The following is a 23,041-nucleotide window of genomic DNA, read 5'->3' as shown; positions in this document are numbered from 1 at the left end:
ATCCTAATATCAGCCATTGAAAATCTGAATTTATCTGGGAACAAGATTAGCTCAGTGTGGAAATTAAGTTAATTAGAAAAACATTTACTTATTTTCAATAATGCAAAGTTGTAATTTTGCACTTTCTCAATCTAATATTTGACTACGGCCTTTAAGTATGGTCAATTACAGGCTTGCTTCTCAGTCAAATATATTGATTGCCTAATCTATAGTAGATTTAGTAGATGTGACCGACCGGCTCAAATCAGTCTTATGTAGTAAAATTTTAAATTGTGTTTTTTACATTGGATAAAAGTAGAGACTCAGAGATACAAAATGGTATATCATACACTACAGTTAATGAACAATGGGAAGGTCATTTTCCTTTGAAAGTTGATAAACTTGTAAACTCCCTTTTGAGAAAATGTCCTCTGAATGTTTTGGTACTACTACTGGAGAGCCCTTCTTTGTCTACACCCATTCAGTGTCGTTCACACTCACCTGTTAAGCTTTATCCCCCCCCAAATCAATCAATCAATCAAATGTATGGATGATCTGAGAGTTCTGTACTAACAGCAATCATGTACCCAAGCTAACTTGTTAGCTATTTCCAGTCACAAATGAGAACAGCTCACTAAACATTACTCGCCCGAGCAGAGCTGGTTAGGCTGTTATATTATCCAGAGCGTTGGTGACTGCAACTGTGCTGTCAGTTTGTCCATATAATGAATTTTCATTGAAACCTTTATCCTAGTCGACAATGTAGAAATCAGTAACCCAACAAAGGATTGGCTATTATGTTTGATTGGCCGTCAGTCTGGATAGTTTCCTATTTTCCCAGTCTCGGATTGATTTTAAAAGATCTGTACAGCAATTCCCTGCATTTTGTCTATTGAAGCCGTATCATTAAGGCAGTTCAGAAAAGATCTGCTGATTTGACCTGTTGCACAGTTCATCTGAAGCTTTCCATCTTTGTAATTGTGATGTGGCATTTCTCCTTGAGTAGCCTGAGTTGTAAGTATGGTTAAAAAAAGAAAAATAAGAAAAGAAAAGAAGTCTTGCCCTTTCAAATAATAGAAACACTTATTTTCATTCACTCAGACACTAATTTCATTGAGCTGCATGAATTGTCTATGTCAAATTTCCATGTTTCCTTTTCACTGTGTAATCAACAAGGTAGGGTTGAAGGAAGGGTTCCACGAAGTGGTGCATGAAATTGTTTGTCAAGTATGGCTTTAGGTGAAGGAATAGTTGGTCCTCTCTCATGAAACCTCCGATAAACCCCCTATCAACAAACAAGTGGGAATCCTATCATCTCATTAATTATGTTAATGTCCATCACATCCGTTTAGGAGATGCCGTCCTCTCGGATTTACAGTGCATTCGGAACGTATTCAGACCCCTTCACTTTTTCCACATTTTGTTAAGTTACGGCCTTATTCTAAAATGGATTAAATAAAAATGTTTCCTCATCAATCTACACACAATGCACCATAATGACAAAGCAAAAACAGGTTTTTAAAAACAAAAAAATGCCTTATTTACATAAGTATTCAGATCCTTTGCTATGAGACTTGAAATTGAGCTCAGGTGCATCCTGTTTCCATTGATCATCCTTGAGATGTTTCTACAACTTGATTGGAGTCCACCTGTGGTAAATTCAATTGATTGGACATGATTTGGAAAGGCACACAACCTGTCTATATAAGGTCCCACAGTTGACAGTGCACGTCCGAGCAAAAACCAAGCAATGAAGTCGAAGGAATTGTATGTAGAGCTCCGAGACAGGATGGTGTCGAGACTCAGATCTAGGGACGGGTACAAACAAGTTTCTGCAGCATTGAAGGTCCCCAATAACACACTGGCTTCCATCATTCTTAAATGGAAGAAGTCTGGAACCACCAAGACTCTTACGAGAGCTGGCCTCCCAGCCGAACTGAGCATTTGGGGGAGAAGGGTCTTGGTCAGGGATGTGACCAAGAACCCGATGGTCACTCTGACAGAGCTCCAGAGTTTTTCAGTGGAGATGGGAGAACCTTCCAGAAGGACAACCATCTCTGCAGCACCTCACCAATCAGGCCTTTATGGTAGAGTGGCCAGATGGAAGTCACTCCTCAGTAAAAGGCACATGACAGCCCACATGGTGATTGCCAAAAGGCACCAAAAGGACTCAAGATTCTCCGGCCTGATGAAACCAAGATTGAACTATTTGGCCTGAAAGCCAAGCGTCACACCTGGAGAAAACCTGGCACCATCCTTCGGTGAAGCATAGTGGTGACAGCATCATGCTGTGGGGATGTTTTTCAGCTGAAGGGACTGAGAGACTAGTCAGGATCGAGGCAAAGATGAATGGATCAAAGTACAGAGAGATCCTTGATGAAAACCTGCTCCAGAGCGCTCAGGACCTCAGACTGGGGTGAAGGTTCTCCTTCCAACAGGACAACAACCCTAAGCACACAGCCAAGACAACACAGGAGGGACCTTGGGACAAGTTTCTGAATATCCTTGAGTGGCCCAGCCAGAGTTTGGACTTTAACCCGATTTGAACATCTCTGGAGAGACCTGAAAATAGCTGTGCAGTAATGCTCCCCATCCAACTTGACAGAGCTTGAGAGGATCTACAGAGAAGAATGGGAAAAACTCCCAAAATACAGGTGTGCCAGGCTTGTAGTGTCATAGTCAAGAAGACTCAAGGCTGTAATCACTGCCAAAGGTGCTTGAACAAAGTACTGAGTAAAGGCTCTTAATGCAATTAGAATATATGGAAGATAAATACACAACACAGAGACAGAGGAGGAGAGGACTAGAATTAACGACCAATGGAAATAGTGTTTTTTTCTGTAATAGGTAATTAATTTGCAATGGGTTAGAGACATGGAATTTGTGTATATATTGAGCCTGAAATAGGATACTTGTTATGTGTCACGCCCTGACCTTAGAGAGCTGTTTTATTTCTCTATTTGGTTAGGTCAGGGTGTGATGTGGGGTGGGCATTCTATGTTTTGTATTTCTTTGTTTTGGCCGGGTATGGTTCTCAATCAGGGAAGACGATAGCTGTCTATCGTTGTCTCTGATTGGGAACCATACTTAAGCAGCCCTTTTTCCCACCTGTCTTTGTGGGTAGTTAACTTTGTTTGTGGCACTATAGCCCTTAAGCTTCACGGTTGTTTTTGTAATTGTTTGTTTTTGTTGGCGTCATCCTAATAAAAAGGAATATATACGCTCACCACGCTGCGCTTTAGTCTACTTCATTCGACGGCCGTGACAGAACTACCCACCACCAAAGGGAGAGAGGTGAGGACTGGTGAGGAGGACTGTACATGGGATGACATCCTGGACGGCAAGGGATCCTGGACATGGGAGGAGATCCTGGCCGGAAAGGATCGCCTGCCGTGGGAGCAGGTAGAAGCAGAGAGGAAGGCGAAGGCAGCTGGTAAAGGGGCCCAGCGTTATGAGGGAACACGGCTAGCAAGGAAGCCCGAGAGGCAGCCCCCAAATCTTTTTGGGGGACACACACAGGGAGTTTGGTTGAGTAAGGTTGGAGACCTGAGCCAACTCCCCATGCTTACCGTGGCGAGCGTCGTACTGGTCAGGCACCGTGTTATGCGGTGGAGCGCACGGTGTCTCCAGTGCGTGTTCACAGCCTGGTGTGCTACATCCTTGCTCCCCGCATCTGCCGGGCTAGGGTGAGCATCCAGCCAGGATGGATGGTGCCGGCTCAGTACGCCTGATCTCCAGTGCGTCTCTTCGGCCCAGGATATCCTACGCCGGCTCTGCGCACTGTGTCTCCGTCCTGTGCCAGCTCCCCTCATTTGTAGGATGAAGATAACCACCCAGCCAGGACGGGTTGTGCAGGCTCTAAGCTCTAGACCTCCAGTGAGCCTCCACGGCCCAGTGTATCTGGTGCCTCTGCCAAGGACAAAGCCTCCTGTATGTCTCCCCAGCCTGGTGAGTCCCGTGCCTGCTCCCAGAACTATGCCTCCTGTATGTCTCCCCAGCCTGGTGAGTCCTGTGCCTGCGCCCAGAACTATGCCTCCTGTATGTCTCCCCAGCCTGGTGAGTCCTGTGCCTGCGCCCAGAACTATGCCTCCTGTATGTCTCCCCAGCCTGGTGAGTCCCGTGCCTGCGCCCAGAACTATGCCTCCTGTATGTCTCCCCAGCCTGGTGAGTCCCGTGCCTGCGCCCAGAACTATGCCTCCTGTATGTCTCCCCAGCCTGGTGAGTCCCGTGCCTGCGCCCAGAACTATGCCTCCTGTATGTCTCCCCAGCCTGGTGAGTCCCGTGCCTGCGCCCAGAACTATGCCTCCTGTATGTCTCCCCAGCCTGGTGAGTCCTGTGCCTGCGCCCAGAACTATGCCTCCTGTATGTCTCCCCAGCCTGGTGAGTCCCGTGCCTGCTCCCAGAGCCAGGCCTACTGTGTGTCTCTCCACTCCAGTGATGATCCATGGCAAGAAGCCTCCAGCGACGATCCATGGCACGAAGCCTCCAGTGATGATCCATGGCACAAAGCCTCCAGTGAGGAGTCATGGCACGAAGCCTCCAATGACGGCCTCCAGTCCGGAGCCTCCAGCGACGGCCTCCAGTTCTGAGCCTCCAGCGACTCTCTCCAGTCCGGAGCCTCCAGAGACGGCCTTCAGTCCGGAGCCTCCAGCGACGGTCTCCAGTCCGGAGCTACCAGCGAGGGTGCCCAGTCCGGGGCCCGCAGCGAGGGTGCTCAGTCCGGGATCGGCGGTGAGGGTCCCCACACCAGAGGCGCCACCAAAGTGGGGTGAGCCAGAGGTGGAGCGGGGTCTACATCCCGCACCAGAGCCGCCACCGCGGATAGATGCCCACCCGGACCCTTCCCTATAGGTTCAGGATTTGCGGCTGGAGTCCGCAGCTTAGGTGAGGGGGGGGGGGTACTGTCACGCCCTGACCTTAGAGAGCTCTTTTATTTCTCTATTTGGTTAGGTCAGGGTGTGATGTGGGGTGGGCATTCTATGTTCAATTTTCTATGTTTTGTATTTCTTTGTTTTGGCTGGGTATGGTTCTCAATCAGGGACAGTTGTCTATCGTTGTCTCTGATTGGGAACCATACTGAGGCAGCCCTTTTTCCCACCGGTCTTTGTGGGTAGTTAACTTTGTTTGTGGTACTATAGCCCTTAAGCTTCACGGTTGCTTTTGTATTGTTTATTGTTTTTGTCAGCGTCATCCTAATAAAAAGGAATATGTACGCTCACAACGCTACGCTTTAGTCTACTTCATTCGACGGCCGTGACAATTTGGCCATTGGCCCAGTTTTATTGCAAAGAATTCTAATTGATCAACCACAGGCTAGGGCTGGGTTATAAACTACATCCTGTCCCTTTATTCTGGAGTGAGAATCACTGGAGAGAATCTCTGAGGACAGGGGAGAATGCCCATATGATTGGTATTCGAATATACCTATTTTACTCCCCCTGATTTGCTTTGGGGTCTGTGTAATTAAAGAATGACATCAACTGCTAACAATACTTATGTAAATGTGATATTTCCATTTTTTTATTTTTAATAAATGTGCAAAAAAACTTTCACAACTTCTGTCACTGTGTGGTTTCCAGCGCTCTGATACTCTCTGCTCCTGAGAGATAACAGCATTTGTTTAATGAGTTGTCCCTGAACTCTGATGGGTGTATTTTTCAGGTGCTGCATTTCTTCTAGTGTAATTACAGTCCAATGAACTAAACATGTATGCTATGAATAAAGGGGTTCCATTGCACACAGTACATACAGTTGAAGTCAGATGTTTACATACACCTTAGCCAAATACATTTAAACTCAGATTTTCACAATTCCTGACATTTAATCCTAGTAGAAATTCCCAGTTTTAGGTCAGTTAGAATCACCACTTTATTTTAAGAATGTGAAATGTCAGAATAATAGTAGAGAGAATGATTTATTTCAGCTTTTATTTCTTTCATCACATTCCCAGTGGGTCAGAAGTTTACATACACTCAATTAGCAATTGGTAGCATTGCCTTTAAATTGTTTAACTTGGGTCAAATGTTTAGGGTAGCCTTCCACAAGCTTCCCACAATACGTTGGGTGAATTGAGGCGCATTCCTCCTGACAGAGCTGGTGTAACTGAGTCAGGTTTGTAGGCCTCCTTGCTCGCACACTCTTTTTCAGATCTGCCCTCAAATGTTCTATAGGATTGAGGTCAGGGCTTTGTGATGGCCACTCCAATGCCTTGACTTTTATGTCCTTAAGCCATTTTTGCCACAACTTTGGAAGTATGCTTGGGGTCAATGTCTATTTGGAAGACCCAGTTGCGACCACTTTAACTTCCTGATTGATGTCTTGAGATGTTGCTTCAATATATTAACATCATTTTCCTGCCTCATGATGTCATCTATTTTGTGAAGTGCACCAGTCCCTCCTGCAGCAAAGCACCCCCACAACATGATGCTGCCACTCCCGTGCTTCACGGTTGGGATGGTGTTCTTCAGCTTGCAAGCCTCCCCCTTTTTCCTCTGAACATAATGATGGTCATTATGGCCAAACAGTTCTATTTTTGTTTCATCAGTCCAGAGGACATTTCTCCAAAAAGTACGATCTTTGTCCCCATGTGCATTTGCAAACCACAGTCTGGCTTTTTTTATAGCGGTTTTAGAGCAGTGGCTTCTTCCTTGCTGAGTGGCCTTTCAGGTTATGTCGATATAGGACTTGTTTTATGTACAGATGAACGTGGTACCTTCAGGCGTTTGGAAATTGCTCCCAAGGATGAACCAGACTTGTGGAGGTGTACAATTATTTTCTTCTGAGGTCTTGGCTGATTTATTTTGATTTTCCCATGATTTCATGCAAAGAGGCACTGAATTTGAAGGTAGGCCTTGAAATACATCCACAAGTGCAACTCCAATTAACTCAAATGATGTCAATTAGCCTATCAGAACCTTCTAAAACCATGACATCATTTTCTGGAATTTTCCAAGCTGTTTAAAGGCACAGTCAACTTAGTGTATGTAAACTTCTGACCCACTGGAATTGTGATGCAGTGAATTATAAGTGAAATAATTTGTCTATAAACAATTGTTGGAAAAATTACTTGTGTCATGCACAAAGTAGTTGTCCTAACCGACTTGCCAAAACTATAGTTTGTTAAGAAGAAATTTGTGGAGTGGTTGAAAAATGAGTTTTAATGACTCCAACCTAAGTGGATGTAAACTTCTGACTTCAACTGTAGTAACATCTGTTCCTTTCAGTCCACGGTGATGAAGAAGAAAATGATGTACTACAACATGCATGTGAGGACATGCCAGAGGAACCTGGCAGAGAACCAGGCCAATCTGCTGTAGAACAAGAGGAATCTCTTACAGCTGCCAGAGGACAGCCCAGAGGAACCTGGCAGAGAACCAGGCCAATCTGCTGTAGAACAAGAGGAATCTCTTACAGCTGCCAGAGGAACCTGACAGAGAACCAGGCCAATATGCTGTAGAACAAGAGGAATCTCTTACAGCTGCCAGAGGACAGCCCAGAGGAACCTGGCAGAGAACCAGGCCAATCTGCTGTAAAACAAGGGGAATCTCTTACAGCTGCCAGAGGAACCTGACAGAGAACCAGGCCAATATGCTGTAGAACAAGAGGAATCTCTTACAGCTGCCAGAGGACAGCCCAGAGGAACCTGGCAGAGAACCAGGCCAATCTGCTATAGAACAAGAGGAATCTCTTACAGCTGCCAGAGGACAGCCTAGAGGAACCTGCTAGAGAAACAGCCCAATCTGCTGTAGAACAAGAGGAATCTCTTACAGCTGCCAGAGGACAGCCCAGAGGAACCTGGCAGAGAACCAGACCAATCTGCTATAAAACAAGAGGAATCTCTTACAGCTGCCAGAGGACAGCCCAGAGGAACCTGGCAGAGAACCAGGCCAATCTGCTATAAAACAAGAGGAATCTCTTACAGCTGCCAGAGGAACCTGACAGAGAACCAGGCCAATCTGCTGTAGAACAAGAGGAATCTCTTACAGCTGCCAGAGGACAGCCCAGAGGAACCTGGCAGAGAACCAGGCCAATCTGCTATAAAACAAGAGGAATCTCTTACAGCTGCCAGAGGAACCTGGCAGAGAACCAGGCCAATCTGCTGTAGAACAAGAGGAATCTCTTACAGCTGCCAGAGGACAGCCCAGAGGAACATGGCAGAGAACCAGGCCAATCTGCTGTAAAACAAGGGGAATCTCTTACAGCTGCCAGAGGAACCTGACAGAGAACCAGGCCAATATGCTGTAGAACAAGAGGAATCTCTTACAGCTGCCAGAGGACAGCCCAGAGGAACCTGGCAGAGAACCAGGCCAATCTGCTATAGAACAAGAGGAATCTCTTACAGCTGCCAGAGGACAGCCCAGAGGAACCTGCTCGAGAAACAGCCCAATCTGCTGTAGAACAAGAGGAATCTCTTACAGCTGCCAGAGGACAGCCCAGAGGAACCTGGCGAGAACCTGTCCAATCTGCTGTAGAACAAGAAGCTCAATTACGCACTCAGAAATGTCAGTACAACGCTATGCCTTCAAAAATAGACTTTTGATACGTTTGTCATTCATTTACAGTGGTGCTTAATATGATTGTTGTGTTGGTGTCTTGAGCAGCTGGAGTGTGAGCTGTCTGAGGAGCAGGCCCTGTGCCGGAAGTCAGCCCGTACCTGGGAGAATGGACTGTCCTTGCTGAGTGAGGGCTCTGGACCGCAGTGACACCCCTGCTAATATTACCCACAACCCCGGCCTGGGAACCTCTCCAAGCTAGACGCCCTGTAGTCCATGACCTGACAAATTTAGGCCTTTCTGAGGGCAAAGGGGGGTACAACTCAATATTAGGAAGTGTTCCTAATGTTTTGTCCACTCAGCATACATGGATAATGGATTAGACCTCCAAGAGAGATCTTTGAGTTTAGAACACAGTCTGATTTTGTATTGTTGTTTACATGTAAGCTTCCTATTGGCACGTAGATAATCAAGTGTAAAAAGTAGAGTTATCTTGCCTTGTTTTACAGGTATGAGTCCTGATACCTGCGGGACTTGACCCAAGCCAACAACAGGAACGAGCTGATGATCCACTTTCTGCTGATGGAGCTTGAAACAGTGGGGAATATTTGGTTTGAAGAAGGCTACTCTACAGACCCCTGGTACAAATGAATTCCTTTTACATAATTGTGGCATTATGACTTTACCTCGTTTGTGTAGGTTGTATGTGATTTGCTTGCAGCATTTAGCTACTGAGTCCACTGTTTTCTCTCTCCCAACAGGTTTACTTCCTTCCAGTTCTGTGTGTAGGACTACAAGGCTTATGGCATTACTGGCATCAAGATCAACAGTATCATCCACATCCATATCTGCTCCCTGCGGCTTCGCTTCGAGGACAAGCTTCATACCCTGTTGGCCAGCGAGGAGTTGACAATGTTCTCGCAGTGTGTGCCCATGATGATACTGGGAAATCTTAAAATGGCACCTTTCTCCTTTACTCTGTGATATTCACCTCAGGTCCTCAGTGTTATGTGTCTGTTTAAAATTAGGATGTGGAAAAAAACAAGTAGGTCGAGACGCAAAAATATACTTAATTACTCAAAGTCAAAAGAATACGAAAGGTGTTTTAAGCACTTTTTTAAACACTTTGCACTTTCACCTTTTGTATTCTTTCTAGCATGGATTAAATTAAGTATAATTTTGTATCTCGGCCTCCTTGTTTTTTCCATTAAAGGTTGGAGTCGAGTACCCTTTCTCACGTACCAGCTACCCTTCAATCTAGCCTGAGCGCAGTTCCTCATACTGGCTATCTATGTCTAAAATTATACAGAAATAGTTGAACAGACTACATAAACTGCAATATTACACCTGTCAGTAGCTCTGTTTGAGACTGATCCTTATGCTTTCTTTACTCCTAATGTTTGTGCAGTAATTACAAACGCTGGCTGGAGTATCTGTTCTATGTGTCTGATCCTGAAAGAACCAGTAAGAAAAAGGAGACGTTGCACATTCCAGAGGACGGCTTTAAAACAGCAGATATTTATAAGGTATTATTTAGATTGTACGCTATGCCTGTGATTGGGCCATTGTTTTAGTGCCTGTGATTGGGCAATTGTTTTAGTGCCTGTGATTGGGCAATTGTTTTAGTGCCTGTGATTGGGCCATTGTTTTAGTGCCTGTGATTGGGCCATTGTTTTAGTGCCTGTGATTGGGCCATTGTTTTAGTTCCAGAGATTGGGCCATTGTTTTAGTTCCTGAGATTGGGCCTTTGTTTTAGTTCCTGAGAATGTATCTTGTGTCTGTGTTAGGCCCTGGGTAGAGAGAGGGTTGTACTCTTTTCTAACAGCCGGAGTGTGATGGACAGGCCTAGGAGTACACACAGTGACAGGCCAACGAAGGTACCTCCAAGCAGAGCATAGACCCTCTCCTTTTCAGACACGGTCTGTATGGTCCTATTTCATGTTTCACACAATTCAATGACTTTGTATTGCTAATGAAACCTTGAGGATATAAATCAGGATAAAACTGTAAATGTGTTAACGATATTAATTTGATTTAGAATTTGATGTATCAGAGAAACGTAAATGAAATGGCTCTAACTGTCCTCCTGTTTCCAGGTCAGATCATTGTTTCCAATGTGTTCCTGGGCCGCAGCATCACTATCAGAGAAGGGGATTCAGTGGACCCCCTCAACTACCCTAAAGCTCATTCTGTTTACCACAATGTGAGCCCAGAGCAGAGCCATAAGACAAATGGAGATAATGTCATTTGAAATATTACAGCTATTACTTTTCAGAACAACAATTATTTTTACTGGTGACACTACTATCTTAATGAAAACAACCAGCAAAAGTCAACATACTACTGTTCCATCCTCCTGTTGACAAACCTGAGAGGCACAGAAGACCCCCCTCCCAATGATATCAACCTGGATGAGGAAATACTGAACATGTATCCCATGGTCAAACCGTGGCCCAAGATGCTGAGCCTGGATGAGAAGACTTTACTCAATGTAGCCAGGTCCAACAACGTCCTCAGTCAGTTACAGTAAGGGTTGAGGAACTACAGTTAATGGTACCATAGACCCACTAGGTTTAGCACTGATATCCCGTCTGTACTGTGACGGTGCCACACTTTCCTCTTTCTTCCCTGGTCAAAGGTGTTGAATCTCCATGGCAACAGCCTGAGTAAGCTGAAGGAGATCTCTCGTCTGACCAACTAGAGGACATCTCCCACACGGTGTGTCTGATGTTTGGGGCGTTTACTGGTCAACCAACCTACATCAAACAATTCTCCATTGAGAGTCCTACATACATTATGTTCCCTGTGTTCCTTCAGCCCAACCTGGACTTCGTGGGCACCAGTTACAACCACCTGCTGTCCCGAGAGGGGCTGAAAGGACTAGGGCGGCTCATGCAGCTGGACCTGCACTGGAACCAGCTGACCCGGGCCAGGGAGGAGACGGCTGTGCTCCGGAAACACGCCCCCACACAGCTGTGACTCGACTGAGCACCCGTTACTATCCCTGGCACAGGGTAAATACTACAGCACACACTAACACCTGCTCTAACATGAGGTTTAGAGTGCCCATGATTCACACATTAAGACCAACCAGACACTGTGGTGATGAAAGTGATGTGTTTGTCCCAGCCCGAGGCAGTGAGGATGACTATTCTGGGATGTCTGATGACCCTCACACACCTGGATGACTTGCTTGTGACAGAGGGTTCTTTCCAGGTGCTTCATCTGCAGTACAAGTGCAGCCTTTTTATTTAACGATGACCTCTGCACCCTGAGAAGATGACAGCCCTTAACCTTGACAGCCAGAGGCTCTCCAGGCTCATCAACCTGGGCAAACTGGTCAAACTGCGCTGGGACTCCTTCAATGACATCTCTAAAGTGGAGGGTCTGGACAACTGCCAGCATCTAGAGGAGCTGTCTCTCAACGACAGCTTCATCTCTAGGCTAGGCGGTCAGATCTCATTGGCCTCCACAAAAATGAGAGCGAAATAATTCACAAAAGAGAAAATGTGTGAATGACAAGGGAATCATGTCCATCATAGATGAATGTGGTTTCCCCACCCTATCCTTGTCCTGTCAGGTGTGTCCAAACACCTGACAGCTCTGTTAGTTCAGTGTGAATGGGAATAAGCTGTCCTATCTGGATGGCACCATCCTGGACTGGCTGTCCAACCCACACTTCCTGTGTGTGGAGAACAACTGCATTGGCCCCCTGTACGTGGAACAGAGGGCCCGCTCCCTCTTCAAGCTGTACATCGGCAACATCATCATCATAACACGAGACATCTACCACCTGAAAATGAGCAGAGCCTCACACAGCCAAGCATGATATCATGTTTGTATATTCTGGTTCTTTAGTATTTCGAGACCAACATTTATTTATTTTTTCTTTGTCTTTTCTAGGCTTTGGGAAACTTAATCATTCTGGATCTGTACAGGAATCCTTCAGTGGAGAAACTGGAAAACTATGGGAAATATGTGATGTTCCACTTCCCCTCTCTAAAGGCACTGGATGGGACTGCAGTGATATGTTTACATCATAATTGTGGAAGGACCACTAGAGGGCAGGCTGGGCTCACGGATAGTAGCCCAACAAGGCATGGGAGACAAGGTAACCAGAGTCAATTAAGCACAGCTGAAGGTACTAATGACATACTCTCCTTCCCCTATAAAAGACAGAATGGAACCAGCAGAGAGAGGGGAAAACTATCTCTGGAAGATGGCCACCGACCGAGAGAAGCTATGCAGAAAGAACCACTAAGACGGTGACAATCCCGTGATTTATTTTTGTTGTAGTTTAAAGATAATCCTATTGTGTTCTTGTTTCATCTGGAGAAGAAGATGTATGTTTTTCCTTGGAAGATTTTTCATTGGTTATGTTAGAATGTTTTTGTTGACAAAATGCTCTCAATAGAGAACTGTGTTCAAACAAGAAAACCTACTCCTGACTCGTTTATTCCACCTTCCTGCTTTAGAGTGACACCCAATTACTTGGTCCGCTCACATAATCAAAACAGTTCCGAATCTGTTTGTTGAATTGAGAGAAACAGAAGTGATGATGTCATTGAGATCTATAGAAAATGGCGGCTTGAGAGATTACCAAGTATGTGTTTGGTGGATGCCTGACCTCTGACATGGTGGCAGAGAAACTGGGACACTAACTATTCTGACATCGCCGATCTCAACCTGCAATCCTGTGCAATCAGGTTACTTACCATACTGTACTGGGTAGTACTACATCACAGTATTTGTCACCTTTAGAAGAGAGATTAAAACAGAGTGCGTGTGTATAAAGTGTTCCCTCTCTCCCCAGGATGGTGGATCTGACCCCAGAAGTCCTGTTCTACAACCTGCACAGTGTCAACCTAGAGCACAACAACCTCACCTCCTTCAGTGGCCGTGTCTGCCTGACCAACATCAAGGTGTGCCAACCGGCCAGACTAACCAATGTGGTGTTTTGCTTCCTCCCACAAGCTTGTCTGACTCTTCTATCTATGATATTTGTCAAATATTTTGATTCTCACGCTGTCAGTGGCACAGTTGGGTTAAACAATTAATAATAACGTCTTTCTTCCATGTAGGCACTGTGTTTAAACAATAACCACAGAGTCCATCCTGCCAAGGCAGAAGACCCAGGCCCACCTGACTAACAGACAGATTCTCTCCCACAAGGTGAATTCCATTGGTTACGGCTAGCAGGGCTCCTCAAAGGCAGTAGGTACCAGCACTACAGATGAAAGTCTATTATTTGAACATAACTTTTAAACACAGTTTGTGATCTGGAAATGAACAATTCATGAAAAGCTTTGACCATTACGTTTTCTCAGTACAGTGGCGACTCATCATTTAGGGGTTTGCTACAAAAACAAAAAAGATTTAACCTGTTTTGCATGTTATTTTGACATTAATACATGTCACATATCAGTTTGCAAACAATGTAAAAAAAAAAAAAAAAAAAATTTTTTTAAATAAAGCCGCATACCAACTTGGTTTCTTTTGTTGCTTTCTTGAGCAAGGCAGCTCCAAAATGCAGGTGTTTCTGTGCAGTGCAAAATGCAGTGCATTCTGTGGTGGGGCAGCCAGCAGAAAATACAGAGCGTAGGGGTTGGTAATGTTCTCTAGATGTGCCGTGATTGGCTCGGTGTTCTGTCACTCATGGGGACACTACATAGCCGCAAAATCTATGGGTAGAGCTAAAAAATTCAAGCCCCTTGGGTGCTGCCATAGTTACTTTAAAAGTGTCCATCCAAGAAGATTCAAGGTCATTGGCCACAGATAAAATTATATCAAGTTATTTCTACCGAAGCTTTGATTGGACTGATCATATCAACATCATACTTTCTAAATCTTAGCTAGCAGTCATCATTATTTATCAAGTCGACAATCTACTGGCAAATCCTTTTCAATCCTTGTCACATGACGAAATAATGAAGAGAAATTATAGATAAACGTATCGGTGGACATAAACATTACACAAGTTGGAAATCGCAAATTTAACAATGAGTGGTTTGGAAGGAATCAGTGGCTAACTGCAAGCATTGCAAAGCAATCACTAGCCTGCTATTCAGTGAAGTGGGTGTGTGGTCCAAGTCTGGGTTTAAGGATATTTTGTCCAAGCTTAAAAGGACACCCCTTTATTTATCCTACGGTTCTGACTTGGTGTGCAGGGAGAATACTGTAAGAACGGCCCATGTTCTGAATTCTGTCACTGTACATTTCAAAAGTGATGAACAAATACTTATATTGACTACGTCCGTCCTAACTTGCTCATTAATGTCTTAATCGAAATTACGGATTGCCTCTTATAAGCTCGTCGTCCCCTGAAGCCATTATCTCAATTGTCAGTAAAATATACATTTGTTTAAGCAAATCAGCCATATCAACTGTTTTTTTTTAAAGGAAGTAAATGAGGCTGAATGAACTGTTTCGCTGTCAGACAAGGCTCCATTGATAGCCAGGTGTTGCAGTGGTAAGGTGATGGGACTGCTGTTGGGACAGCTTTATGTAGGCCCTAACAGTTTGTGGGCAAAGTTTGTCACCGTTATAGTGCAATTAATGTATTGTTTAGTGTTGTGGCTTTGCTGGCATACATCTAAAACATTTTTGGAGGAGTTTGGCCGACCCAAGATTTACATGGTAAAATTGCCACTGTCTCATGGTTGGTATAGGACTTATTTTGTAATGTAGTATTTTCTACTTTCAGACACTTGGGGGCAGCACTAACCTGTTGCACTGACAAAGCTCATGCTTCTGCTAGCTGTTTTCAGAAAAGCACAAATCTCCCCCTTCACTGGTACTATTGAAAAAGACAAAAGGAGAGTTTACACAAAGTAAACAGCACATAAAAGAGGTTTCAATTGGGAAGGGGGTTGGGGGGTCAGGCTTTTGTGTGTTCTGCCTGTGCTGTGATTGCCTTGAGTTGCTGTGCACCTGTGAGGTCTGGCCTTCTAAATGGGGCAGTGGTGCATTTAGTTAGAGGCAGCTAACTCTGAGTGCCCACTCTGTCCCTCTCTTTCAGGGAAGTGGACCCTGCGGACAGCCTGGAGCCACTGATGGGCAGCCTGGAGGTGCTGCATTTGAGCCACAATGGCATCTCCAATTATTGCCAATCTGCAGCTCAGCAGGCTCACCAATCTCAAAGCACTCTTCCTCCAAGGTACAGTAACAACTTCCTTCAGGTTTTAAAGCCCATGAAATGTACAGCTCAGTCAACGGTGAGGCTTTCTCAGCCCTGTCCAGGTGGGAGATGAGGCAACAAGAATAGAAACTAAATGGGCATGCCGATGGGTCACAGAAACACAGTACCTTTTTCTGTCTGCCATTGTTTGCATGTGATTCTTTTTTTTCTTCAGTTGGGTGACTCTCTGACCCTAATCCCACCCTGGGTGGTTTTATGAACCTGTTGAGACATATTTATACAGACCACACTCACCTTCCAGTTCCACAGACACAGTAACTGAATGGGGTGGCAGGTAGCCTAGTGGTTAGAGTGTTGGACTAGTAACCGAAAGGTTGCAATATCAAAACCCTGAGCTGACAAGGTAAAAATCTGTCATTCTGCACCTGAACAAGGCAGTTAACCCACTGTTCCTAGTCCGTCATTGAAAATAAGAATTTGTTCTTAACTGACTTGCCTAGTTAAATAAAGGTAAAAAATTAAATTGCAGAGTTTATAAAATTCAGTGTTGTAATTTGCAATGATGCCAGGCAAATCATATGGGTAAGAGGGGTAGCTGTAGTCATGTAATTACCTACTGATTTCATATCCCACCTTCTCCTTTCAGGTAATGCGATCAGACAGGTGGAGGGCTGGGAGGGGCTGCACTAGTTGCGGGAGCTGGTCTTGGACCTGAACCGGATCAAGATCCTCCTTTGGTCAGGCTGTCCTGCTGGAGCTGCACCTGGTAGAGAACCGCCTCCGGGAGTTCAACCACCCGTTACCAAAATGAGGAGGCTGTTCCTGGGCATGAACAAACTACAGGTACCCCTCCTTCAGCAGCCCTTTCTGGCAACACTGAGCCATTCCTTTGCGCTTATACACTGAGTATACCAAACATGAGGAACACCTTCCTAATATTGAGTTGCAGAGGGATGCTGGCCCATGTTGACTCCAATGCTTCCCACAGTTGTGTCTGTGTTTGCTGGATGTCCTTTGGGTGGTGGACCATTCTTGATACATGCAGGAAACTGTTTCGTGTGTGAACCTTAGCAGCGTTGCTGTTCTTGACACAAACCCGTGTGCCTGGTACCTACTACCATACCCTCTTTAAAGGCACTTAAATCTTTTGTCTTTCCCATTTGCCCTCTGAATGGCACGCATGCACCATCCATGTCTCAAGGCTTAAAAACAAGTGATATCCATAAGGGATCATAGCGTTCACCTGGATTCACCTGGTCAGTCTGTCATGGAAAGAGCAGGTGTTCTTAATGTTTTGTATACCTAGTGTATACTGCAATGAGGAATTAATTCACAGTGCGTAAATGTCCACTAAGTTCAGTCTGTACTGCAGTTATTGAATTATGGTGATGCACTCATCGTGTGCAAAGTACATTTGGCATCTAAACTGTTTTATTTTGATCTGCAGTGTTTGCAAACGAAGGGGTGAAAATATAGTGCCATAATTATAGATCGTTACCACCCTACTGTGGCGTGTGTGGGGTAGCTAGTATTATGGAGAATCGACATTGATTGAAGGTCAGAGTTATGAGGAACAATCAAGCCAATGTGTAATCAGGGTCTCAGCCTACATCTCATTCTCACCCCAGGCGGGTGATTTGCACTTTGTCGCTCGTTTTTTTCCACTTCCCTTTTTCTTTCTTAATCTTTTCATGTTTTCAATTAAGACATGAAAATGCAGCAATCAAACCCAACACACCACCCTTCACAATGGGGGTCTGTGTGAGTCACATCAGGGCTCTGTCACGAACCGTGGGGGAGAGAGACGCCCCCGCTCCCTTTTTGCGTGCCCAAACTCTCATGAGATTAAAGAGAGATCCTATGTGTAATCTCTCCCATCAGCTGCCTCTCTCATAGCTCCAAAATGATGAGGTTTGGCCCTAATGGATATATCTCCATGATTATTGCACAACATGCTAACAAAAATGTGGGGGGGGGGGGGATGTATGCTTCTGATGGGTAGATTCTTCTGGTATGAAGTGAGTAGGGAAGGAAAAATGGAAAAGCATGAAATGTCGTGGACATACAGTATAAAGCTAGACGCCTCCCCTCCCTGTTTGAACTGTCAGTTGTAGGGAATCCTTTGAGTTACATTTTGTTATCAATGGTTACAACCTTGTATGTCGACAGTAAGCTACAATTACCACAATCAAGCAATGACTCAGTGAATTGTTTTACCCCCTTGACAGAATGAACATGGTCAAATGATTCCCCTTATGGGTCTCCTTCACCTGTATTTCAGTATGTGTTCATTTTGACTGGAAAGCCCCTGAGGTCTGTGGGCATTGGAAATCCACGAGACCAAACCTGACCTACAAATATGTGTACTGACACACACACACAACCTCATTTACATCCACACACAAATTCTCACACGCAAGCTCACAGATTCACTTTCACCAAAACACACACTCAATGCAACTCTGTAGTTCTAAATTAAGCGATTACATGATGGGCCGTCTGCTGTGCCTCAAACTGGCCAGCATCAGAGACAAATCCGCTGACCAAATGGTAGAGCCGTTATCAGACACTATTGGCCTGGGTTCAGCACCCATCTGAAGCCCATGGATCAGTGCAGAGGGCTTGCCATCTATGGAGGCCTGCTCAGCTGTGCCAGCTTGTTTACCCCACAGCCCCCATCCCCCTGTCCTGTCCCTTCCCCCAGGGAGCTTAATCCTGCTAGGGTGGAGAGCCAACAGCCGTTCCAGAAACAATACCTCCTGCTGTCAGCAGCATGAGATCACTGCTGCACCCATGTGCCCTGGCAAGACCATCTCTCCTCTCCTCTCCTTCCCTCAGCCATCCCTCCTGCTGGGACAGACAAGGCTCTGACCGGAGAGAATGGCTTTGTCCCCTGGCCAAGGGGGAGCAGAGGGTACCATCAGCTGGACCAGGGAGAAGGGGTGGGCGGCTATCAGCTGGAACATTGGAGATGATAGAAGTGTGGTCTCTGATGGTGGTGAATTCAGAGAACTGTGTTGGACTCACAAACAGCCCCATGCCAGTTTAGTCCTCTCAGGACAGCCTTGCAGCCTTCACTCAAGGTTCCTACATGAGCAAATGTTTTCTGTTGTCCCATCGGGCAAGGCAAACCCTCCATAGGCCGGTGGTGGTATAACACCTCTCCAGGCTGAAGGTTCTGGATGAAGTGATGGTCACCCTGGAGGAGAGGACCAGGGCTAAGCTACTCTGCACAGAGGCCCAGGTGAGAGCGTATTGACTGAGAAATATACAGAGTTATGGTACTGCCTTTGTGTATCACTTGCTTGGTAAGAGCTTTGTCTTATCTGCAGTGGACTGCAGTAGAAGATAGTTATCTCCATGTCCTTTATGAGACTGACCTAAAAAGCCACAAAGGCCTCATTTCTCTAAAAGGCCAAATAACAGGCCATATCATGTCAACTGCAATGCAACTTGAAATCAAACAGCGGACAGAAAAACAACAACCAGACAGCAACTACCAAAAACAAAGATCCATCTCCCAGTCAGTCTCCCTGATTTGATCTGCACATAATGAGAGATTGGGGCAGTAATGCTCCTCCAGCACCGAATTAAAAGCAGCCTAAGCCATCTCAGTTCATCCTGCTGATTAGATGATGCCACGGCCGATAATGCACCAATGGATTTGCCCCTTATTAGCTGGGTCAACCCGGCCCCCTGTACTCGTTACCAGAGGATGTAGGAACGAGAGAGAGGGGGATCCTGGGCTTTCTCATTAAACATAAATAAAACCCTCTCCTCTCTCTTGACCCCCAGCCCTCTCGTTTCAGGCTTATTTCTGCTCTCACCCAGCTCTTGCTTTTGTTTTCATTCAACCGTTGTAATTATTATTGAATGATCATTATCATTCTCGTATTAGATGCTTAAACACGATGAAAGACAGCAGAAATGTAGTCATCCATTGAGTGAGGCAGGAAGCGCAGGTAGGAGGCAGTGCAGGACTCATTAGTGAGGTCAGAGAGACTTGAAACAGTGTTGCTGAAGTGTCCCCATGTGCACTTAATATGGAAACCCAATAATATCACCTGTAAATTTGTGTATACAGTATCTCCTCTCTTGTGGTATTCACCGTCCGTCCCTCTCTCCCCACAAATTCCCATTCCCATTGCTCTGCTGCCCCTCATGTCCTAGGCTGCCACTTGGTGTGGCACCAGTCTGAGTGGAGCACTGCAACACTTCCTGGGTAATGAGATCCTGATACCAATATTCCCTAAAAAATTTTGGGCACTGAGCAAATTTCAGGTCTGCTGAGTGCAAACTTGAATATTGTGAAACTTCTGTGCAACTTCTGCCACGCGTTTACTCTGAACACTGAGGCTGTACCTGTACCAAGTAGGCTACTGTGGCTATTTGATCAAGATGTAGGCCTACCATCAAAAACAATGGAGAAAAGCCTCCCGAGTGACGCAGCGGTCTAAGGCGCAGTGGTCTAAGGCACTCCATTGCAGTGCCTGAGGCGTCACGACAGACCCAGGTTCGATCCCAGGCTGTGTCACAGCCGGCCGTGACTGGGAGACCCATGAGGAGACCTTCGCCTCTCCCGAGTCCGTAGGGGAGTTGCTGCGATGGAACAAATTGGGGAGGAGAAAGGGTCAAATAACCCCAAAAACTTTGGAGAAAAATGCGTCACATAACATTTTAACATAGAAATAGCTGTTCTGTTATTCAGTCTACAGTAGCAGCAAATGTGTTGTATTGTGTTCAATGTAGGCCTACATTCAATGAGACTTAAAAAAACAAAACATGCAGAGCTTGACATTAACCTGTTTATCCACTTGTCCAAGGAGGTGACTGAAAGTGTTTTTTGATGCAAGAAACCACTTTACAAAATACAATTTATAAAATACAACACTGCCCCTTTAAGACAGGAATAAAGGCTCTTTACCTGACATGTTTTTCAAAGATGGTTTGAAATCCATACCTTTTGTGCTCTTGTAGGAAGCAACCACTCCCCCATTGCTGACTAGAAATGAGCTATAACTGGGCTAATAACTCACTTACTAACAAAGAATATTAACAAATGTACACACCTGGCTACATGCAGCTCTTGCTTTGATCTCAAAACAAACACATCTACTCATGACCACTCATGCTGTAAACATAGTCCAGTTCAGATTGAATGGCACAGATCCAAATATGGCGATGGTCTATTTGCATATAGAGATACTGCAGCTTCGATTGGTTATGGTGCACCGGTCTGTGTAGAGCATGGGCCTGAGTCGTGTCTGTCAATGCAATAGAATCCTACTCCAATGCGCTCTGCCTACAAGAAAATCTATTGCATAGTTCATTTTGTTTTGGTATGTTGCATTGAAAATGGCTATTGCGTTGATTCAAAGAGAACCGCACACTCTAGGAGCTCAGATGCAAAAATGTAATATCCAACGTTTCGACAGCCAAGCTGTCTACATCAGGGTATCAGGGTTTCACCTTGGCTGTCAAGGTTGGATATTACATTTTTGCATCTGAGCTCCAAGTGTGTGGCTCTCTTTTATTTTCAAGTTTTCTACTCTGCTAGCCAGCACCTCGCCTATATAGGTGTGCGTTTCTTTTTCTCCTCTATTGCGTTGATTCAACCACAATTCACACAGTAAAGGGAAATGTTGATAGTGTTAACTAACGGGGAAAACTAGAAAGTTGAGTGAAGTTCAACCTTGTGCTTCCCTGCGTGGGCTGATATTTCTTCTGCACGGCAGTCCCAGGGGAGCTGCGCGCCCGCGCACTGCACTGTTTAGAGGGAACATTGCCTGCAACCTGGACTAAGCACTGCCCCACGACACACCCAAACTTTAGTTAGCACTCCTTGTCATCTGTCACGCACAGTACATCTGCACAGTGCATCATGATATCAATACTATTGAAATACCAACATTCTAAAATACAGGTGTCTTGTAATGCGGAACACTGATGTTTATTCACCTCCATGATGGGCAGAGGTGTGATGTTAACAACTGATTACTTTTATGTAGGTTAGCCAACACAGAGATCATACTTCTCACTCTCTCTCTTTGCTTATACTGTGGGACTCATTAGGCTCAGTTCTCCAGTCATTAGGGTTTGACACTCTCATCCTGTCAGAGGCAACACTTAAATTCACATAACTGTGTTAATTCCCATCTCAGATGAGAAACAAAAGCACAGCAGCACTGCCAACCACGCCCGCATTGCCCAGGCAGTGAGGACCTTCAGGCAGATCAGAAGAATGGCAAGCACCCTGCCAACCACCGGCCTCCTGCCGAACGGGTAAAGGGCCCTTATCACCTACCCCAACCAATAGGACAGTAGGTAGGTAAATAATCTAAACTCAGGCTCTTGTGTTGAGGCACTAACTGTTGCAAAAGCTACTACCTCCCTCTATTGCAGGTTGATCCACTTAATCTTGTGCATGCTGATAGATAGTCATGCTTGCTAATGTGATTACTCTTTGCGATAATGTGATATTATATTTTACATGTCAGAGGATACACTACAAAACCTTAACTGTGTGTGTGTGCATGCAATTCTTTTACATATTCCAGAGCGGTGGTGCTCCTAAACCCGCAATCTAAGCCCCCAGTACAGCAATGGGATGCTCCTGATGCTCCTGTGTGTGCATTTGCACTGACAGAGAAGTGGTGAGAATGTCGTTCAACTCAAATCAACTGAACCTCTGCTCTATAGACTGTATTTAACTCAACTGCAGATTACGTCCTTTACTTTGTTTGTTTATTTTTGCGACACAAAATGTGACGCAAACTGCTGTGTGGTTTGTCGAAACATATGTCTATATATATTTTTCAAGTAACATATTTTTGGGGGGGGACCAATGCATTCAGGACCAATGAACTGATGATACTTGAATATAGCTGAGTACAGTACCCCTATGTTAGGTGAGTGTGGCATGAACAACTGCCTGTTTCTATACACAACTCTTATTCTCCAACCAGTCACCATTGTAATCTACTTAATACTGTGAGGTTTGAAGTCACGTCCATCATACTCTTTTCCTCGCCTCCAAAACTGGAAAAAATGTGAAAAACACCCACAGATGCAAGGGCGTGTGAGGCTGGCATGTTGTGTTCATCGGGTCAAATGGATCCCCAACAAGTGGATAATCCAGTATTAGCACACCTCTCTGTGGACAATAATCTGCAGTCACTCAGATGGAGCCATAACCTTGAATGAGGTCCAAATGGATTGCAGAGAACTGTCAGTTTCAGCATGTTAGCCTCTTTTTAAAGGCCCAGTCTGGTTTTCCCTCTAATATGCGTCTCTTCTGGACTGTTACTGCAAATAAACCAGTGATCTCTTCCAGTTGGCCCTTTGGTTGATGTGCAAACTAATTCACTTGCCATCATTGCCATATTCATGTTACTCTTGCTCAGTACTATAACTTTTACCAGAAACAAGACTT

The 23,041-nt window shown here is 45.1% G+C and overlaps 1 pseudogene; it reads left to right on the top strand.

Annotated features, from left to right (window-relative positions):
* Positions 1-1,860: 1,860 nt before the first annotated feature.
* LOC135507483 (leucine-rich repeat-containing protein 9-like) lies at positions 1,861-19,899 on the top strand (annotated as a pseudogene).
* The last annotated feature ends 3,142 nt before the right edge of the window (positions 19,900-23,041 follow it).

Source organism: Oncorhynchus masou, chromosome 21 (assembly GCF_036934945.1).
Source record: "Oncorhynchus masou masou isolate Uvic2021 chromosome 21, UVic_Omas_1.1, whole genome shotgun sequence".
NCBI classification, from domain to species: Eukaryota; Metazoa; Chordata; class Actinopteri; order Salmoniformes; family Salmonidae; genus Oncorhynchus; species Oncorhynchus masou.
Note: the sequence above shows the minus strand (reverse complement) of the source record. Positions and strands in the feature narration are given on the sequence as shown.